The sequence below is a fragment of the Sus scrofa genome, chromosome 2, assembly GCF_000003025.6.
Source record: "Sus scrofa isolate TJ Tabasco breed Duroc chromosome 2, Sscrofa11.1, whole genome shotgun sequence".
In the NCBI taxonomy this organism is placed as follows: Eukaryota; Metazoa; Chordata; class Mammalia; order Artiodactyla; family Suidae; genus Sus; species Sus scrofa.
Genome location: NC_010444.4, coordinates 141,566,034 through 141,586,367, shown reverse-complemented (window position 1 = coordinate 141,586,367; position 20,334 = coordinate 141,566,034). Strand labels below are relative to the sequence as shown.

Sequence of the window (20,334 nt, the reverse complement as noted above, 5' to 3'; positions counted from 1 at the left end):
ACCCTGGAGGAGGTGGCATTTATGCTAAGACCCAAGAAACAATAGAATCAGTCGTCAAAGCATCTGGGAGACCAGAGCTGCAGAGAGAGGGAACAGCAAGTGCAAAGGCCCTGAGGTGGGTACAAGCCTAGTATGCTAGCGGAACAGCACAGAGAGGAAGCAGGGAAGCAGGGTAACAGGGAAACAGGAGAACCCGGGAGAGGGAAAAGGGATGGAGGGCATTCTTTTTTCTTTTTTTTTTTTGTCTTTTTGTCTTTTTGTCTTTGTAGGGCGGCAGCATATGGAGGTTCCCAGGCTGGGGTGGAATGGGAGCTGTAGCTACCGGCCTACACTAGAGCCACAGCAACGCAGGATCTGAGTCACGTCGCAACCTACACCACAGCTCATGGCAACGCCACATCCTTAACCCACTGAGCAAGGCCAGGCCAGAGACGGAAGCAGCTTCCTCATGGATACTCGTCAGATTCATTTCCACTGAGCCACTACAGGAGGGCATCCTTGATGACAGAGAAGGGAGGCCCCACCAAGTCACCAACCTCCTCTTCCACAAATGAGCTTCTGTGCACGGTGGCCTCCAAGTCTCACGCTCTGCTAAAGGCTTTTGATGAATCAACTCAGAGAATGTGCACAGCGGTCCTCAGGGCAGATGCAGTCATTTTTCCTGGGGCATCAAGGAGGATAGAGGGTGAGAGTTTGGGGGGCCGTTGGTGGGACCAGAACCAGAGGCGAACAGCGGGGAGGCAGTCTTCAGCCCCCACCCCGCCCTGGCAGCCTGCCCTTCCCGCAGCCCTTAGGGACCCAGGCTGAGGAGGCGCTTTCCTTGGCTGGTGACTGTCAAAGGGTCTCCGTTCCTCTCTTCACTGCCCCCAAAAGCAAGCCAAGGAAGGAGAGCTCACGCCCTCGCCCTCACCCAGAGGGGAGTGGGCGCTGGGAGGAAGACGGAGCCCTCTCCAGCGGCACAGCAGTCCGCTTCTGAGGCCCCTCTGCAGGCCTGCCCTTGGGGAGCCCCATCTAAAGAGAAGGCAACCAGGAACCCCGGGGCTTGGGGGCTGGATGGCAGCCTGGAAGTCAATGACGAAGACTTCGGGGCCAAGGTCAGCATCACTGGATTCCCCCAGATGCCCTGCACTGCCCTAAACCCTGGACTGGGGCACACAGGGGCAGCAGACCCCCCAGGGGGTAGGGGGGCAGGTCTTCCCGCAGCTGGAGGGATATGACAGAAAAGGAGGAAGTTCCAGCTCCTGCCTGCGCTCCTGGGCTCAGGGAACTGAGAGTGCACTGCACAGAGGGGACAGCCCCAGGCCCACCCTCACAGCGTCCCACCCTCACGGGGCGGGGGGTCTTCCACCAAGAGCAGGACCCAGAAAATGGAAATGCAGGAGTTCCCTGGTGGCTCAGTGGGTTAAGGATCTGGCTTGTCACTGTTGTGGCTCAAGTTTGATCAAAAAAAAAAAAAAAAGAGAAAGAAATGCAGAGCCCCTGTCCAAGAATCCAGGAGCAAGTGCCTAATATAGAGGCACTCAGTATAAAACTAAATAGAGACGGAGGCTTTTCCTTTCCTGTGGGGTCTGCCTCTCAACTCGTCAGGAATTTTTTTTTTTTTTTTTTTTGTCTTTTATCTTTTTAGGGCCGCACCCACATCATATGGAGAGTCCCAGGCCAGGGGTTCAAACTGGAACTGTAGCCACCAGCCTACGCCAGAGTCACAGCAACAACGCAGGATCTGAGCTGCATCTGCAACCTACACCACAGCTCACAGAAACGCCAGAATCTTAACCCACGAGCAAGGCCTGGATCGAACCTGCATCCTCACGGTTGCTGGTCAGGTTCATTAACCCCTGAGCCACAACGGGAACTCCGTCAGGACGGGGTATTTTTAATTTGCTACTTAATGTGATCCTAAGCAAAGAAAAATTAAAAATTTAATGACTAGCATGACTTTTAGCATGCCTCTTTATATCAGGCGATGCCCGTTTTAAATGCAAATATAAGGACATTTCACTCGCAAGCAGTTACTGAAATTTACAGTTTGTAATTTGCAGCCTGTGCGTGCACACGCGCACGTATTTCATTCTTACCTGAGCGGTGGAAACACCGCACAAACTCAGCTGGTTTTTTTTTCTTTGTTTTTTTTTTTGTTTTTTTTTTTTGGTCTTTTTGCCATTTCTTGGGCCGCTCCCGCGGCATATGGAGGTTCCCAGGCTAGGGGTCGAATCGGAGCTGTAACCGCCGGCCTACGGCAGAGCCACAGCAACGCGGGATCCGAGCCGCATCTGTGACCTACACCACAGCTCAGCGCAAGGCAGGATCTTTAACCCACTGAGCAAGGCCAGGGATCGAACCCACAACCTCATGGTTCCTAGTCATATTCGTTAACCACTGTGCCATGACGGGAACTCCAACTCAGCTGTTTTTATTTCGCCTGGTCCGTGCACACTCTACCAGCACGCTCTACCTGTGGCTTCCTGATGAGCAAGGAAGGGCTGACAGGGAAAGGGACTGAGGGCTGCTCCATCCTTCCCTGTGCTGTGTCTTCAGAATCAGGGGCAGGTGGTGGCTTCTCCAGGGAAACAATATCCAGGTAGGGAAGAAGCCAGACAAAGAAAGAAAGGGGGTAGGGGAGTTCCCGCTGTGGCTCAGCAAGCTAAGACCCAACTAGTATCCATGAGGATGCAGGTGTGATCCCTGGCCTCGCTCAGTGGGTTAAGGATCCCGCGTTGCTGTGGCTCTGGCGTAGGCCGGCAGCTGCAGCTCCGATTCGACCCCTGGCCTGGGAACCTCTGTATGCCTCGGGTGTGGCCCTAAAAAGCAAATGGAAAGAAAGAAAGCAGGTGGGAAACCCTGAGGAGATTCCAGGGGCAACGATGCTCCGGCCGGGCTGCTTCTCTCAGAGGAGCTTTGGGAGATGAGGGCACGGAGGTGACAGGTCACGTTCTGGAGGCCCTGAGTGCTTTCCACTGGGTCTGATTCCACTCTGACCATGCAGCCCCTGCCTAGAGCCTTCAGTGGCTCCCCAGCACCCTCAGGATAAAATCCACAGCCCCCTCCCTGAGCCCTGAGCCCCGGGCCTGCCTCCCTCCCACCATCGCTCACTGCCACACACTCTGCGGCGGCCACAGCCCTGCTCCCCCAGACCCCTGCTTTTCTTTCCCTCCACCTAGAACTTTCTTCCCCACCGAGCCCCTTCTCCTGGCTAATGCACGCTCATCTGTTGGGTCCCGACAGTAATATCACCTCCTCCAGGAAGGTGAGGTCACCTCACCTCCCAGGCTGGGTCCGGCCTCCCCCTGGACGGTCACAGGCCCTGGGCTCTCCCATCGCCGCCTGGCAATCCCTCCTCCTCGCTGGGAAAGCCAGCCTGGTTCCTGTTCAGGTCAACAGCCCCAGACCCCAACGCAGAGCAGGTGCTTGTTGAGTGAATGCCTGAGTTCAGAGCCCTCGCCTCTGTTTGAGCAAAGTATTGTCTCAGGTCACGGGCCCGGGAGGAGGGACCCACAGGCGTAGCTGTGTTCCAGGCCCCATGGCACATCGCCTTCCAGACCTCCCATCGGCCCGGGCAGGGGTGTCCTGGTACCTGTCACACAGATGAGGAGCCAGAGAGACGGGGTGGGCCGCCTCCTCTTTCCTCGCCGCCTCCCCCCGCACCTCGCCCACATCCAAGCCCCAGCCAAGGGCCTCCCGGCCAGGCCAGCCCAGCTGTCCTCTCTTCTTGGCCAGCCCCTGAGAGAACGTGCTCCCAGCTGGGGCCTGTCGGGTCCCTTCTCCCTCCCCCTCTTCCTCCCCCTCCCCACTTCCTTCCTTCCTGTGCTGGGATATTCCCTTGGCAGGAAAGGCCCCAGGTCCAGGGCAAGGCCCCCAGGTCCAGCTGCCCAGGCCAGGACACATGCTTCCTCCATCAACCAGCCCCCTCGGGCCTCCCCGGGGGCCGGAAATCTGATCCGGGCCGAGGGAACATGGGAGCCCTGCGCAGGGGACAGCCCAAGGTCATCTTGTCCCTCCCCCGGCCTCCAGCCCCAGCACAGGCAGGGGAGCCCTGAGCTCATCTGGGAGGCCTGGAGCCGGGCACCGACCGACCGGGGCTGCAGGGGCTTTGAGTCTCTGCCGGTGAGCTGGTCCTGAACCGCGGCCCACCTCGCCTAATGACCTCTAGGCTCTCCTGTGCTGAGTCACACGGCACCTGGCATGAAGCGAAGCGAGCGCTCCGCTCACAAGCATTGCTCATCGTCATTATTCTCCCCCACGTCATCATCATCATTGGATCTAATCCTCGCAGCTATCCTGGGGATTCGGTAGAGACTGCAGTCCTCATTTTATACAGGAAGAATCTGAGGCTTAGGAAGAAGACCTGCCCAAGCTCCTTCGGCAGGGAGCAGAACGGAGCCCAAACCCAGACAGACCCGGGGTCTCTGCTTCCCGCCCGCCCACCCGTTCCTGTGATTCTGGAATAATTCTTTACCTGCTGGGTGCCTCGGTTCCCATGTCCACACAATGAGGAGGAAATGGCAGGGGGGGGTCTCTAAGGACCTGTATTAAGTCTAAGGGAACTCGCCCGCCCATCCACTGAGCAGAGGCTTGCCAAGCACTGTCCTGATGTCCAACCAGCGATGGGCTGAAGAGACCAGATCTGACCCCGGCTGGTCCTACAGGCCCAGGACCCCCAGATGACCTCTTCCTCCCCCTTCGGAACAGCCTGCAGGAGTCTAACCTGGCTCCCTCCCACTGAAGCTCCATCTATTTCCCCAACATACACAAGAGAGAAAATGTCACCTCGTGGGAGAGGGAAAGGGCGCCCCAGGACTGCGGAAGACTGGGGAACAGGTCCAGGCCGGTGGGCAGAGGCGGTAAGGCCCGCACACAGGAGTAGGTCCATCAATGGGGATCCCGTTGCTAAGGGCTTAGGGCCAGGTAGGAGCTGCCAGGCCTGGAAGGGAGCCGCCTCACCCTACTACCACCCCTCCTCCCCGACTTCTGCAGGCAGCACACCCCGGAGAAAAACCCAAAGTGCTGAATCCTTGAGTTGAGAGCTATTTCTCAGCAGACTCAGCAGCACTCCCCTTGCACCGCCACCAGTGCCAAGCTCCCCAGCCAATGTTCTCCCTCATCCAGGCTCCAATCCCTCTGCCTTGCCCCCAGGGAGGGTCTTGGATTGCCAACAACCCCAAGCCCCCAACCCTCAGCGTGTCAGCTGGAGGGCAGGCCCAACAAACCAGGACGCTGGAAGAGGAAGGGAAGCAACACACAACCTCATCCCCGCGCAGCAGCCCAGGGAGCTGTGCGGCTCCACGGCCACCAGAGGGCGCGCGCCCCCTCCCAGAGCCCAAGCCACGACGGCGGCGGCGGCGGCGGGCCTGGCGGGGGTAGCGGCGGATAAGGGGTCGTGGCTCGGACACTCCCAGCAGAATTGCCCAGAAAGTATCCCCATCCTGGACTAGGGCTCAGGCGTCGAAGACAAAGGCCTCGGACGCAACCCCTCGACCTCCACCCGGGCCGCGCCCCGAGCTTCGGTCTTCGGCTGACCGCTTGCGCGCCCCCTCCTGGCCGCTGGCAGCACAGCAGCCTGGCGGGGCTCCGGCTGGAGGAGCAGAGGGGTGGGTGGCGGGATCAGGAGGGCAACGGAGAGTGGGGCGGGGATGCGCAGTGGGAGTACATGGGTGGCAGTCGTTAGCACTAGGTGAACAGGAGTACCGGGAAGGTACTGAGAACCACACTGGATGTGCAGGGTACAGGGTGGGCAAGAGGAGGGAGCTAGGGGCCACTGCGCAGGTAATGGAGGCATTGGGATACTGAGGGGCACCGAGCCCAAACTGGAAGGAGGGCACCTGATGCTAACTGGGTATAAACGGGGCTGGGGGGTTAAAGAGATATTTGAAAATATTGAGTAAGCATTAGGGGCTAGTGGATAACAACTGGAGACACCAAGTGGGTACTGGGACGTCCTGGCAGGCCCTGGGGAAGATACTGGGTGAGCGCCAGGGGCATTCAGTGGGAACGGGGTGGGGGGGCAGTGAGTTTGTTTCGGGGTACTGGGGACATGGGCATTACTGGTGAAAAGTGGGGATACTGGTGGACACTGGGTGAGTTCTGGAAGATGCAGGGCTGGCACTCATACCCTAGAAAGGACGGTACTTTCTCAGCAGCACCTCAGTGCCCCCTCACAAGAGCCCCTCGAGCCTGGATCATTGTGCTGTTTTTCACAGCCAGGACTTAGATCAGAGATGTCCCTTGGCCAGTGAGGGTCTCCTGCCCTGACCAAAACCTGTTCCTGATTTCCTGGCCAGAAGTGGGGGATGTGCTGCACATGGACAGAGGACAGAGCCCTCATAATGTCTCCCTCCATCAGATGGGGAGGGAAGTAAAGACAGGTCAGCTCTTCGTCGCTAGAAAAATAAGGAGCCCCCTCCTCCATCCCTCCCACCGGGCTTCGGCCTCCTGGCCCAGCTTGCTGGCTGCTGGGCGGGGAGGGGCTGCCAGGCTCGGCCTCCTGCCCACTGCGGGGCGCCGGGGGAGGGCGGCGCGCGGCTCGAGATGCCGCGTTGCCATGGAGACGCTGCCGCATCCTGACTGCTCCTGGCAACGGGGTCCCGCAGCCAGGCAGGCGCTCGGCGGGGACCCCAGGGAGCGGGCGCGCCAGGCTGCCCACGGCGCCGCCAGACCCCCGGGACACAGATACGAATCCCCCACCCACAGTTACCCCTCACTCCTCCTCCCACGGCTCACACATGTACACAGGCGCCCCAGCTGCAGCAGCCCAGGCGGAACTGCAGCCCAAGCCCGCCCTGCAGCCCCTACTCATTAATTCAGCAAACATTTGCCGACCGTCTCAGTGCCAGGCGCGAGATGGCCACTGCGGCTGCGGCGACGAGTCACACGGGGACGCAGCACCACCCCCCCATCTCACAGCCCACAGAAGAGGCGGACACAGAAACAGTGCCATCAACACTGTGACCCCCAACAACAGCCGCCCGCTGCCTGTGCAAAGCCCTCCCGGTGCGGTTTGGTCCAACACCAAACTCGACCACCCTTGGGAAGCACCGTGAGAACCCCCTTTGTACAGATGAGGAAACTGAGGCCTGGAGGGCGTGTTTATTCACCCAAGGCCACACAGTATGGCCCCTTGGATCTGAACCACTTCCCCATGCCACCCCCACCAGAAGTGTTTGCAGAGCACAGATGAGGGGGGACCCAACTCAGCTGGGGAGAAAGGACCCAGCGCAACTGGGGAGGAAGCAGGGAGAATTTCAGACGCAAGCTTGGGGGTCTGGGAGAAAATGCACATCTACCAGGCAGGGCAAGGGGAGGCATCCCTGGCCGAAAGGGCAGCCCAGGCAAAGAGCTGGAGAACCGAGAGTGGCAGGCTGGGTGTGAGGGTTAGGAAGCTGCCTGGAGGCTGACCTGGGAGGCTGGGAAGGGTGGCCAAGGGGCTGGACTCCCTTCCTAGAGAAGCAGGAAGGTGGAGCAAGGGAGGGCAGAGCACGGGGCTGTTGCTCTGGCAACCATGGGGGGGGGCAGAGGAGGGCTGAGGCGGGGAGACAGGGGAGCAGGCCAGGGTCCTCGGCGCCCTGAGTGACAAGTGGATCGAGCCCCCAGCAGTGGGGTCCCAAGAGGAAGTGGGACAGCTCCTTCCTGCCTCACCCAGCAGATTCTTCTGCCTGAACCAAGAACCCAGGGAGCGACCCCAGCGCTAGAGCATGATGGGGGGGGGGCTTCAGAGGGCGACAACTAAGACCATGCCTCAGAGTGACGTGAGGAAAGACCAGGACTAGACCCCTGGAAGGACTTCCAAGAGGAATGGCTTGGACTTCCTGGGAGGCCAGGGAATCCCTGAGAAGAAAAAGCCCCTCATGCACGTGGGCGGGCGGCGGAGCAGACATGCTGTCCCTTGCAGGCCCCTCCTGCCCCGGCTGGCTGTTCCTGCCCTGCCCGTCCAGCAGATCGCGTTCAGGGCACCCCTCCGAGGAGGCACCGTATCCAGCCCTCACCACCCCCTCCAAGGTTAGCCTCATTTTTTTCCCGGCCATGGATTCAGGTCATTGCTCTCTGTCCTCTCTCCGAGGCGCCGCCGCGGAATGTGACTAATTCCCTCCCTTCATTTACAGGTCCTGTTACCTGGGAGGTATTTATAGCGCCACCGTCTCCCTCCCTCCCCCGAGATGCAGCTGCTCTCCCCCCAGGCCACCTCTCCCCCTGCTCGGCCAACCTGTGCCTCCCCGCCAGCTGCCCCCCCCTGCCGTCCCCTGGCTGGAGGAGAGGCAGGCTCGGGTGGGAGCTCTCCAGCGGACTGCCATCTGCGGGGGAACCCCCCCCCTGCTCTTGAACACCCCAAATAGGCGACTCAGGGCCAGGGCCAGGGGAGGGTGACAATTAGCCAACCCTTCCTTCTGTGATCTCACCAAGGGGTCTGATACTTGTACTAACAATAGCAGCAATTACTGAGTGCTTATTATTATAATGTCTGTTGCGCACATAAGGAAACTGAGGCTCAGAAATACCCAGTGAGAGTTCCCACTGTGGTACAACAGGATCGGTGTCTTGGGAGCCCTGGGACGCAGGTTCGATCCCTGGCCCAGCACAGTGGGTTAAGGATCCAGCGTTAACAAAGCTGTGGCGTGGGGTCACAAAGGCAGCTCGGATTCGATCCCTGGCCAGGGAACTCCATGTGCCTCAAGGCAGCCAAAAAAGAAAGAAATGGCCAATGACTCCCCTCCGGTCTTTAGAGCGGGAGTGGGGTACCCGGTACTCGTGCAGAGTCACCCTCCAAAGCGCCGCCTGGTGTGTGGGAATACGGGCCCCAAAAGGCAGGTTGGTCGGGGGTAAGGACTGAAGGATGGCTGGGGTGGATCCCTACCCAAAACACATCTCACCAAGCCAGCCGTGTCCCCACCGGTCATGAGCCACGGCCGATGTGCCCAGGGGCCGTCAGGGAATGACATCGATGGGGACCCCTGGGCTGTAAGACAAAGTCAGTCCCACGTATCTCTCCTCCTCCAGGCAGGGGTCACTGAGGAGCTGCAGGAGGAGGGCACAGGTCTAACCAAAGACGGAGAAGGGAGCCCCGTGTCCACAGAGGAGGAGTGAAGGGAAACGAAAGCAGAAGGGAGGCAAGTCAGACCCTGGGAGGGACTTACAGACCATCCCCAGTCTCACAACTGCCCCAGGTCCCTTTTCATAGCCCGGAAGACTGAGACCCTGAGAGGTACAGACTGGCTCAGCTTTGCCCAGGTCCTCTGACCCGAAATTCCACAACACTAATGAAGTGACTTGACTGCCAAGATTTCCGGGAGATGGGGGAGTGCCCATCACGGCTCAGCAGTAACCAACCCAGCTAGTATCAGTAATGACGCAGGTTCCACTCCTGGCCTCGCTCAGTGGGTTAAGGATCTCGCATTGCCACGAGCTGTGGTGTGGGTCGCAGACACAGCTCAGATCTGGTGTTGCTGTGGCTGTGGCGCAGGCCGGTGGCTGCAGCTCCGATTTGACCCCTAGTCTGGGAACGTCCACATGCCACAGGTGCAACCCTAAAAAAACAAAAACAAAAACAAAAAAAAAAGATATCTGAGAGGAGTTCCCGTTGTGGCTCAGTGGTTAACGAATCTGACTAGGAACCATGAGGTTGCAGGTTCGATCCCTGGCCTCACTCAGTGGGTTAAAGATCCAGTGTTGCCGTGAGCTCTGGTGTAGGTCGCAGACACGGCTCAGATCCCGTGTTGCTGTGGCTCTGGCATAGGCCGGCGGCAACAGCTCCAATTTGACCCCTCGCCTGGGAACCTCCACATGCTGTGGGAGCAGCCCTAGAAAAGGCAAAAAGACAAAAAAAAAAAAAAAAAAAAAGATTTCTGGGAGATGAAAAGGAAAGGAGGAGGAGGAGGCTGAGTTCAAATCCCAACCTGTCTGCACAGGTTTGGTGACACAAAGCAAGTGACTTCACCTCCATGAGGCTTGATTTTCTCACCTGCAAAATGGGCTCACATCCTACCTCACTCACACATGATCACGAGGACTCAGAGATGGGAAAAAGGCAGTGTTAAGCCTGGGGTCTTGCCCCTGGAAGGAGCTCCACAAGTGCGGCGGGCTAAGCCTGTGGTCTGTATTGTCCCCTCACTTCTTTCTTCTCTCTCAGATCTGAGCAAAAGGCCACATCTCTTCCCTGAGTCTAGGGCAGCCCGAGGATAAGGGCTGTGTCTCCACCTTCAGCCGACCATAGACCACCCCTGGGACCAGGTGACCCCTAGTTGGGCTGCTGCTGGGAATGAACCTTCAATAGTGTTATCATTATTTTCATTGTCATGGCCACAGCATCCTCTACGGCTGTAGCCCCATCGGTACCCACCTAGGCTTTTGGCTCTTGCCTGGGGACGCCATCCCTCTCACAGGCCACAAAGGCACACCACGGTTCCCATACAGGGCCCGTGTCGGGGGCCATGCTGCCTTCAACAGCCCCTACTGTCCCCCCTCCCCCCCCCCCGCTTACCACTGCCCCCTCCACGGCACGCTGGCAGCTGGCCTGGAAGCAGAAAGACCCTGAGTCATTCCAATTCCTGCTTCAGGGAGCCAGAGCTGCCAGCCGCCCAGCCAGCCTCTCCAAGGGAGACCCAAGGGGCAGAGCGAGATCCTCCCCTAGCAGCCCAGGGACGGAGCAGGGCAGCAGCCAGATCTGGGAGGGCGGATGGAGGGAGGAGACGCAGGGCTCCAGGGGTTAGGCCCTCACAGAACAAGGAGCAGCAGGAGGAGGTGCCTGCGAGCACCCTTGCGGATCTGGCGCCAGGCCAGGGCGCCCCCACCCTGGAAGAGAGGGTGCCTCACCCAATTTATAGGTAAAGGCTACAGACTCCGAGAGGTCCTGTCCACTGCCAGCAGTCACACAGAGGCACCTGGGAGGCAGGCGCAGGCCACGCCTGCTCAGATGCCCACACCCGCTGCCTCTCGTGTCCGGAGTGGACAGCCAGGCCCAGGGCTTGGGTGAGCAGAGTGGAAGCAGCCAGCAGCCCTGTCCATGCTGACAGATGGCAAGTGGGACCTGCATCCCAGCAGACTGGGGGTGGCGGCCAGGGAGCTGGGCCCACTCCTCAGCAGGGCGGGGCAGAGGGTGCTCCCAGGATTGCACCTTACAGGCTTGGCCTGGCTCGCCCCAAGCTTGCCCTGGGACCTTGGGCAAGGCCTGGCTGCTCTCTGAGCCTCCGTTTCCCCAGCTCCGAGCACCCGCGTACCCGCAAGCAGGTCCGCATCGGGTCTCCGCAGGCACACCCACAGCGCTCAGGGGCAGAGAGGGGTCTGGGCCCAGGCGGCCATCCGGTGCCCACCCATGGGCACACGGGGTCCTCGATGAAGAAACACGGTGTATACAAATAATTAAACGGAAGAATTGGAGTGATTAGGGCAGATGATTATTGTCAAATTATGATTTATCTTGTAGTGGAATTAGTATTCCCCCAAAGGGCCCGGCGTGGCGCGGCGCCCGCCACGGCCCGTGATTAATCGCCGTCTCCAGAAGGTCACCTCCAGCCACTGCAGATTAACTCAGTGGGGAAACTTCTTTCCGTAATTCAAGCTGTTGTTCCCACAACCTGTCATCCGCCGCAGAAAAGGACGATTTCGTCAGGGAGCCCAGGGCGGGGGCCGGCCGCTCCCGGGCCCCTCCCGGCCGCGCTCATGATAAATGGGGCGGCCCGACACGGGTGACCGCGAGGGGGGGGCAGCGTCCGCCGTGGGGTGGGCGGCGGGAGGCAGGAGCAGGGGGAGCGTGGGGGCACCGAGGCGCCGCCAAGCACAAGTAGGCTGTGAGGGGAGAGCGAGCGCGGGCCGTGGCAATTAGGAAGAAAATTGGATTTTTCAGCGTCCAGCGGCAGCTGGGATCTGCGGTGTGCGGCGCAGACACCCCCTTCCCCAACACGCGCAGGCCCCCAGCTCCCTCCAGACGGGGGCGCCCCCGGAGGCATGGATGGAGGATGGGGGGCATCGGTCCTCCTTGGGGAGGGTAGGACGTGCAGGACCAACAGACGGCAAACTAAAAGCCCTGGTCAGGCCTGCGGTGGGGCCCTGCAGAGGCATCCAGTGGAGAGCAGTTGTCCTGCCGCGGTGCCCTTCCCCAGCGGGAGCCGCTGCCAGAGCTCCAGGCTCCCATTCCCCGGGGCTGCGTGCGAATCAGGGCCACCTCGACCAAGTGGCAGCCCAGACCAGGCATGTGGAGACACAGCCCCTCACCCCTGCCTCCTCACCCCAGCCTCTGGCCAGAACTCAGTTCCCCAGTGGGAGAGGGACAGAAAGCACTCATGCCCCCCCCCCCCCCGCCGCCGCCCATCTCAGTTACCTCCCATCCAGGCCGGCTGCCCTAGTGGGCAGGAGGCTTGTGCGGAGCATGCCTGTGCCCACAGTACAGATAAGGAGGCCGCGCTAGGGTGACTTTTGGCCCTGGGTCCCCGGCGCCCTCGCAGCCCTCAGGCTCTGCCCTTTGGGAATTCAGCGGGCTCTCCTGTCCTGCCCCCTGCTCATCCCACCTCCAGAAACACTCACTGTGCCCTATCCTTTCAGGCCCCCGGGCTTGGCATGTTCCTGAAATGTGCATCCTGTCCCCAGCCCTCGTCTCTTCATTCCTCTCAATCGAACGCATTTGTCCCTCCAGGAAGAGACGGTGCCCCCAGGCCCACGGGGAGTTCTGTGTGCTCGCTGCCACCGCCACCGGAACGGGCCCTCTCTAGTGGGCCTCCTACAGCCGTCTGCCCAGTGCCAGCACAGACCCACCACCCAGAAGGCGCCAAGGGCTCAGGGGCCTCCACTCCCCACCCCCGCCTCTAAGAGCCTAGATCCGAGGGTTAGGGGCTAGAGGACAGAGGTGGGGCCCCTAGCGGGCTGGGACCCTTGAGGACCTGCTTTTAGTTGAGAACAGAAACATGTCTTATGTTCTGACAACCGTGTGGTTGTCTCAGAACCTTCTCTGGGCTGAGATATCTAGAGTTGTGAAGACCCAGAACTATTTGGGAGAGAAAATCTATTTCTCTCCCTCTCAGGAGTGGGGGGTAGGGGAACGGCTCCCCCCCCAAACCCCGGGGACCAAACACTGGCATTTCCTTTGGGGGAGAAAGTGGCTTTCCACCCTCTGCCGGGACTGGCGGGCAGACACCCCGCCTCCACCCTAAGTCCTCGGCTGATGGTGATAAGAAATAAGAAAACCTCCCATTTTTATTACATCTTACTTTCAAAATACCCTTTGCTGGGTTGACTCAGTGACTCCAGAGACAAGCAGGGAAAGATTGTTAACCCCAATTTACAGACCAAGATACAGACTGGGGACAAGCAGTCTTGACTTGGCCAAGGCCAAGGGCTTGTAAGCAACAGAGGAGGGAGGATTCTGGTCTCCCTCCCCACCCAGCCGACTCTGGAATCATCCCCACCCCACACAGGCAGCTTCAAACCCTTTACCCCCATCCCTCCCCCAAGGCTCTGGTGGGGTGGCAGAGGGGAGAGGGCCGGGCAGGGACTGCCCCAGGGGAAGGCCCTCTTCCTGGGAGCTCTGGGTCTATCAGCCTGGTTTAAATCTCGATCGCGGCCCTCCGGCTGTGGAAACTTGGGCCCATCACTTTACCTCTCAGGGCCTCTAGCTGCTCATCTGTAAAATGACTTTCAACTGCGCAGGGCTGTTGGCGGCTGGAACAGGATTGGGGCCAAACCTAGCAAACAGTGAGGACTCCCTAAGTGCGAGCCGTGCTTGTCTTTGCTTGTTCTACCATGTTCACCATGCAGGAAGCTGACAGGGCCCCCATTTCCCAGAGGGGAAAACTGAGTCAGCAGGCCTTCCAGCAGGCAGCAGACACCACCAGAAAAACCGTCAGAAGGCCAGGGGAGATGCTGACCTTCTCCTCTCAAGAGCCCTCCCTGGCTCCGTGCCCCGGGGACCCAGCACCACCGCGGAGCCAGAACAATCTGCCAGCCTCTTCTCTAGCCCTCAAACACTGCTGGGCCCTGCCTCTGCCCAAGCTGGTCCCTCCACCCAAAATGCCATCTCTCTGCAAGCTCCACTTGTGTGACCCAAATCTTTCAAGGTTCCGCCTCAAGGCCAGGCCCTCCAGAAAAACCACCTCCAGCCTCCAGCCCCCGAGGGGCCCTGGAGCCACCGGCCACCGCGTCCCTCCACGCGGGTTTCTGAACCGCCTCCCGGGTCGGGTGAGACCCTGGGGGCTCTTGGGCGGGACACACGGTGGGCGCCCCGATCCCGGGGCGGGGGCGAAGAGCGGGGGCGCGGGGCAGGGGGGCGGCGGCCTGCTCCCCCCCCCCCCGCCCACTCCGACTCCCTCCCGCGCGGCGGCCCCGGCTTTGATCCGCTGGCCTCAGCGCCCCAACCTGATTGGCATCGAATTACGCCGCGCGGCGCAGGGAGATAATGGCGGGAGGCGCGGCAGACATGAAAGGGGGGCCGGGGGCGCAGCGGCAGCCCCGGCCGCTGTTAATGACCCAATAAAAGGAAGAGGGGGGCGACCCCAGCCTCCCCTCCAGCCCCGCCCCCGAGGCCGCGGCCGCTGCACACAAAGCCGCCGCCGACTCGGAAATTACCGCGGCTCAGCCCAGCGCAGCGTGACTGCAGGGGGCGGGCTCACCTGGCGGGCGGGCGGGAGGGCGCACGGGCACACGCGCGCGTGCACACACACACACACACAGTCACGCCGCCGCGCACACGGACCCATCCCGTCTGAACTATTTTGCTGTGTTTCCATCATGCCGGTTTTGCATCCATTGTGATGTTGGAAAAAAAGAGTGTACGAAAGGAATTCGCCCGGATCCTGAGCGATTCTGTTGTGCCCACCGTCGTCCCGGGCCTGAGACACAGCCACAGGCAGCACCGTTCAGGAGCACGCACGCACGGGGTCTCACGGGCATCTGCGGTTGAGACAGCCTCGCAGACGCGGTCACACCTCAAGGACCTCGCAGAAGCAGACACAGAGCTACAGGGACACAGGCGCCCAGCGCCGCAGGCAGAGCTGCTCACGTGGAGACACACCCAGAAGCTGAGCAAGAGACCAAATTACAAAGATGCACGCCCTGAGACAAACGAGGAGGAAACTCAGAACCTAACAAACCCATCACGCAGGCCGCGCAGGGAGAGGGAGACTGAAACACGCTGAGGTCTACAAACAAACCCACACCGACGCCCAGAGACACCCCCCCCCCAACACACACACACACACATAAACCTCAGTCACGGAAGCACGCACCGTGGCACATTCGTCCACACACAAGCCCCCACCCCAGCATTCTCTGGGACACACCCCACGCCCTCAAGTCCACCCATTTCGCACCCTCACTCACACTCGCATGCGTTTGAAAGAGCCAAGCGCTAGACTGACCCACAGCAGAGATGAAGCGGGGTCCCCGGGCCACAGAGGCCAGAGAACATGGCAGTGGGGGCAGGAATGGGGTGCAGCGACATTGCATCCCTGAGTCCGGGACGGATGGTTTTACACTGGCGGAGCATCAGTTGCGTTTATCTTTAACATGGGGTCCAACGCCTCTCCCGTGGAATTATGTGACCAGGCAAAAGGCAGGTACTAGATGTTGGCTACTGTTTCCTTGTGGGCTTCTTTGGGGGCAGCCCAGGCTCTCCAACACACACACACACACACACACACACACACACACACTCACACTCACACTCCTGGCTCCCAATTGTTTTACTGCTAGGGAAGTTCCTCTTCAATCTAATCAGAGTCCTTCATGCTGTAAACTAAGCCTAACTATGGGACCCGAGCGGGCCAATCCTTCCAAGGCACTTCTCTTGCTCAATAAAAACAGCCCCCTGGAGTTCCCGTCGTGGCTCTGTGGTTAACAAATCCGACTAGGAACCACGAGGTTGCGGGTTCGATCCCTGGCCTTGCTCAGTGGCTTAAGGATCCTGCGTTGCTGTGGCTGTGGTATCGGCTGGCAGCCGCAGCTCTGATTCGACCCCTAGCCAGGGAACCTCCATATGGCGTGGGTATGGGCCTAAAAAGACAAAAGACAAAAAAAGAAAAAACAAAACAAAAAAACAGCCCCCTGAGCACCAGGGGTTCTGGGGGCCCAGTGGCGCTCCATGCTAGGGTCAGGCTCTGGGTTAGGCAGCTCTGCTCTGTGTCTGATTTCAAATCCCAGCTTAATCATGAACCAAGTGTATCACTTGGGCAATGACTTGGCCTCTCTGAGCCTGGGTTGCCTTCACTGTCAAAGGGATTAACAGCATCAGCATCTAAGGCAGGAGGCCACTGGGAGGATGAAATAGCTCTCAGGCTGAACTCACGGACCATGGCTGGAGCTACTAGTCCATGTCGGGGTCAGAGGTGAGGGGTCAGGGTGCATACTCCCCGCGCACACACACCAGGACAAAGGCCCTCACTGCAGCTCCTTCTGAGGTGGACAAGGGAACTTTATGAGCCAAACCTCAAGGCCTAATTAATGCAATTAATCACAGGCCCAGCCACAGAGGCCATGGGGACAGCTGGGAGCGGGGGGTCACAGTCAGCTCAGTTACCCAAAAGGATGGAGGAGCGGGAAACAAGATTCCCAGTGGACTCTCCTTCTGCCATCACCCTGAGCCCAGGCTCTCCAGCCCCTGCTGACCAGAGCCTACCCCACACCCCCGACACCCTGAGAAAGTCCCTTCTCATGTCTAAATTCAGTTTCTCCTGCTGCAGCTCAGAAAGCACATGAGACTTGCAGTCAAACCCCAGACAGGCAGGTTAGAAAGGCTGTGACTGGGCTCCGGGAGGCCGAGCTGTGCAGGGCTGGGCTTGATGGTGGTAGGTGGGTTGAGGCCAAACCTCTCAGTGCCCAGTGTCCGGCCCTGGAGAAAGGCAAGAATAAAGGCGCTGCTGGCCAGGAGGGAAAGGCCCCCTTCTCCCACTAAGGGGCCTGTGTGTGAGACGTGGTGTGAGAAGGATGGGGCGGAGGTGGTCGAAGGCTCTGGCCAGGGCTGCAGTAGGAGGGGGCAGCCCGCTCAGGCAGGGGCGCTGCCGCGTTATAAATCACCCTCGACTCAATTAGGGCCTGTGAAAGGTTGTGCACACCCAGCAGAAAGCGCCGCACTTGGCGGACAGCCAGCTCCCTGCGGGGGGTGGGGCGAGCGATCTGGGGTGTGCCTGTGTGTGTGCACATGTGTGCACGGGCCTTCCTGTGCAAACGTGCTTGCGTGTCTTTGTGCGTGTGTCTGTCCCTGTTTCTCCATGTGCATCTGTGTGGGGTGAGCACAGAAGCCTGTGTGGGCAAGATGCTCGCACATCCTGTGTGTTTGTCATGGAGCGTGCCTGCATGTACCCGTGTGTACCTCTTTGTGCTGTGTGTGCCCCTGTGTGGGTGTGGCTGTTGGGATGAATGTCTTCTTGCCCGGGTGTACCCAGCTGCGTGTTTCTGTTTGTGACAGTTACGGGCAGGGACCTGATGAGTTGAGCTGGATGTGTGTGTGGGGGGGGGGTGTCCGTGTGTAGCAGAGAGCTCTGTATATTTAAGGGGAGATACAGATGGATGGAATTAGAGGCAGGCAGGGAGGAAGGGAGAGCCAGCCCAGGCCAGGAGGGAGAACCAATATTTCAAGAGTGGGGGGTCTGTGCGGTTCAGAGGATACACCAAACCTCCAACCCTGAGAAGAGAGGTTGGACATCAGGCAGCCATGGATGGACGGGCTGCCCTGATGCCACCAAGGAGCAAGCCGGAGTCCCTGCCTCCTCCCCTAATACGAATGGTGACAGCAGTCACCCCGGGCTGGGCTCTGGGCTAAACCCTACATTCAGATTATCTCACTGAACTTTTACAGACACATTGTGAAGCATGTACTATTCAAATTCCCACTTTGCAGATATGGAAACTGAGCCTCACAGCTTGTTCACAGCTAGTAAGTAGTAAAAGCCAGTGTCTGAGCCTGGGTTCGTCTAATTCCAAAGGCATGTCCACATTCATTACTGCTTCCTCCGGGGTTCCCAGGGCTCACACTCTGGGGGAGGCGGGGAGGAGAGTCTGTGAGTCTGTGTGGGGGGCTGAATATGCCTCCCACCTCTCTGAGCACTCCCCCCAACCCCCAGGCTGCTGTGTCCCCGGTGCCCAGCACATAGTAGATGCCAAAGAAATTTCTGTTTGTTGGAGTGAGGACCCAAGACCTCCTGTCCCCACTCTGAGACTAAGCGCAGCTGGCAAAGGTATGGGGACAGGGACAGGGTGGGGGGTACCTCTGCTTCCCTCCCAGGGAGGAGGTGCTGCCCTGGGCCCCAGACAGGGCTGGGGAGTAGGGGCTGAGGGTTTCTCAGAGCTGGGCTGAGCCCTGCCTCGTCCTGACCCACATCCAGAGGGGGGACCACCTCGGTGTGTCTCCAGACCAACACCATGTCTCACCTGACCCCTTTCTAGCCAAGCCCCAGACCAAAACTCTCAGATCTACCCATGCCCCCAGGAACACTTGGGGTCCTGGATCAGGAGCCCCACCGGAGAGGTCTGCACAGCACCACTGGCCAGGAGCCAGGTTGGGGACCCCTGACTCAGTTTCCTCCATCTACAACGGCGCTTCTCCGTGGAGGTGTGGGAGATCTAAACCACAAGTCCTGCGCCTCCTTGCACAGCCTGGAGAACCCAGCCATGCATGGGTCCCACAGGCCCCGATCCAACAGCCTGCCCTCCACTGATGGTAGAGCTTCTCTCCTGCCCCAGAAACCCAGGCTCCACTAGGGGCCCTCCTCCCTCAGCCTCCTGGGAAGCTCCCCCCAACCCCTGCCATCCATGTTCTGCTCCCAGGACTAGGTGCAGGGATGGGAGGTGGAGGGGGGTCTCCCTGAGGACAGCCTCCAGGAGGAAACCCAGCCATGTGCCAATCATCACCCTACCTCTCCTGCAGGCCCCTGCAGCCCCCACATCTGGAACCATTTCAGGCAAGAGACGCGCAGGACTCAGCTGCCCCTCCTTTGACGCTGGGGTTATGGTTAAGGGCCGTGCCCCTCAGGGGGTTGAGGGTCACAAGGCATGGATGGCATCCCTTCTGAGGATGGGAAAACAGAAGTGGGGGAGGTGGGTAAAGCAGGAATAGCCTGAGACCTGGAGGAGGAACAGCCACTCCAAGGATCGGGGGTGGGGTGGCGGGGTTACTCCAGAGAGGATCCAGAAGAGAACCTGCATTTTAATCCTGGAGGAAAGGCCGGAGTCAAGCTTCATTGTCGATAAGCCTCAGCTTCCCCCTGGTAAAAGGGGGGATATTACTTCCCACACAGGATTCTGGGAAGGATCCACAGTGAGAGGGTTCTTTGGCTTGGGGCCCCCATCAGTCCTGCTCAGGATGGGGTAGGAGCTGCTACTGTTGTTAGTATCATTACTTTGTTGAAACCATGTATGTCTCCCACCAAAGCTCTCCATCCAGCTGAGAAGACCAGGCAAACACCCCCGGATCGGTCAGGCTACGTGGAATCAGACACTGGACCGCTGGGAGGGGAGGATCCTGGAAGGCCAGACAGTCGGGAAGAAGCTCCCAGAGGAAGTAGCCAAGGGTTCATCTTTCAGAGATGGGAGTCAGGCAAGCTGGAGCGGAAGGGAGAGGGCGTCTCAGGGGGCAGATGGGCCTGATCCAAGGCCTGGAAACCGGAGGGCGCTCTACAGGACAGGTGGGCCTGACGGTGTGAGAAGCACAGACAGAGCAGCTGGGGTGGAATGAGTCTGGGGTCTGGCACTTACCCCAGGGGCGAGGAATGAAGAGAGGGGATCAGATCATGATCCACCTTTCTGGAAGGACTCTCCGCCCTGAGCCTCCCCTCACCCCATGCACTGCATCCCAGAGAAGCCCTTAGGATCTGTAGGGGACCGCTTGGACAGGTACCCCAAGGTAGTCCCCCCTACTCAGGGCTCCAAGAAATCAGGTGGCTGCTCTCTCCTCTGTTTGTTTATTCTCCTGTTTTCTTCCCTTTTCAGGAGACGATAATTATTCAGATCATCGCTGTGATTTACTCGGCAATCAGAGCCGCTCGATGCGGTGGCCGTGGAGCTGAGACAGGCAAGCATCGCCAAGGAGGATGAGGCCAGGGGCTCAGCCCCCCTCCCTCCATCCTCTCGGCCATTGTTCTCTTTGAGGTCTGCACCCACCCGCACTGCCTGGAGGGCAGTGGAGGCGTCCACGCTGAGGACACAGCATCGAGTGCATCTGAGCTCAGAGTCTTAGAAGGCAGTGTGCACCTGTGTGCGTCCTGGGGGATGGGGTGGGGTGGAGGCTCTAGGTTCCTCTGTGCTGGGCTTAGAATGGGGGGGGGGGCACTGTGTGCATGTTTGCGGGAGTGTGTGAGTGGGGGTGTGTTGAGGTCAAGTGTGTAATCAAAATGTGTGCACCTGTGCATTTGCCCGGGGTCTAGGGTA

The 20,334-nt window shown here is 59.6% G+C and overlaps 2 long non-coding RNA genes across 2 annotated transcripts in view; both read right to left on the bottom strand.

The window, feature by feature from the left end:
* Positions 465 to 20,334, bottom strand: part of LOC110259504 — a 63,147-nt gene continuing 43,277 nt past the window's right edge. Inside the window, exon 6 of the long non-coding RNA XR_002341939.1 lies at positions 465 to 661. This is a non-coding gene — a long non-coding RNA (uncharacterized LOC110259504). The remainder of the gene's footprint in view (positions 662 to 20,334) is intronic.
* LOC110259505 lies at positions 3,262 to 3,749 on the bottom strand. Its single transcript, XR_002341940.1, has 2 exons — positions 3,575 to 3,749; positions 3,262 to 3,444 (listed from the first exon to the last, which is right to left on the bottom strand). It is a non-coding gene; the product is annotated as an uncharacterized LOC110259505 (long non-coding RNA).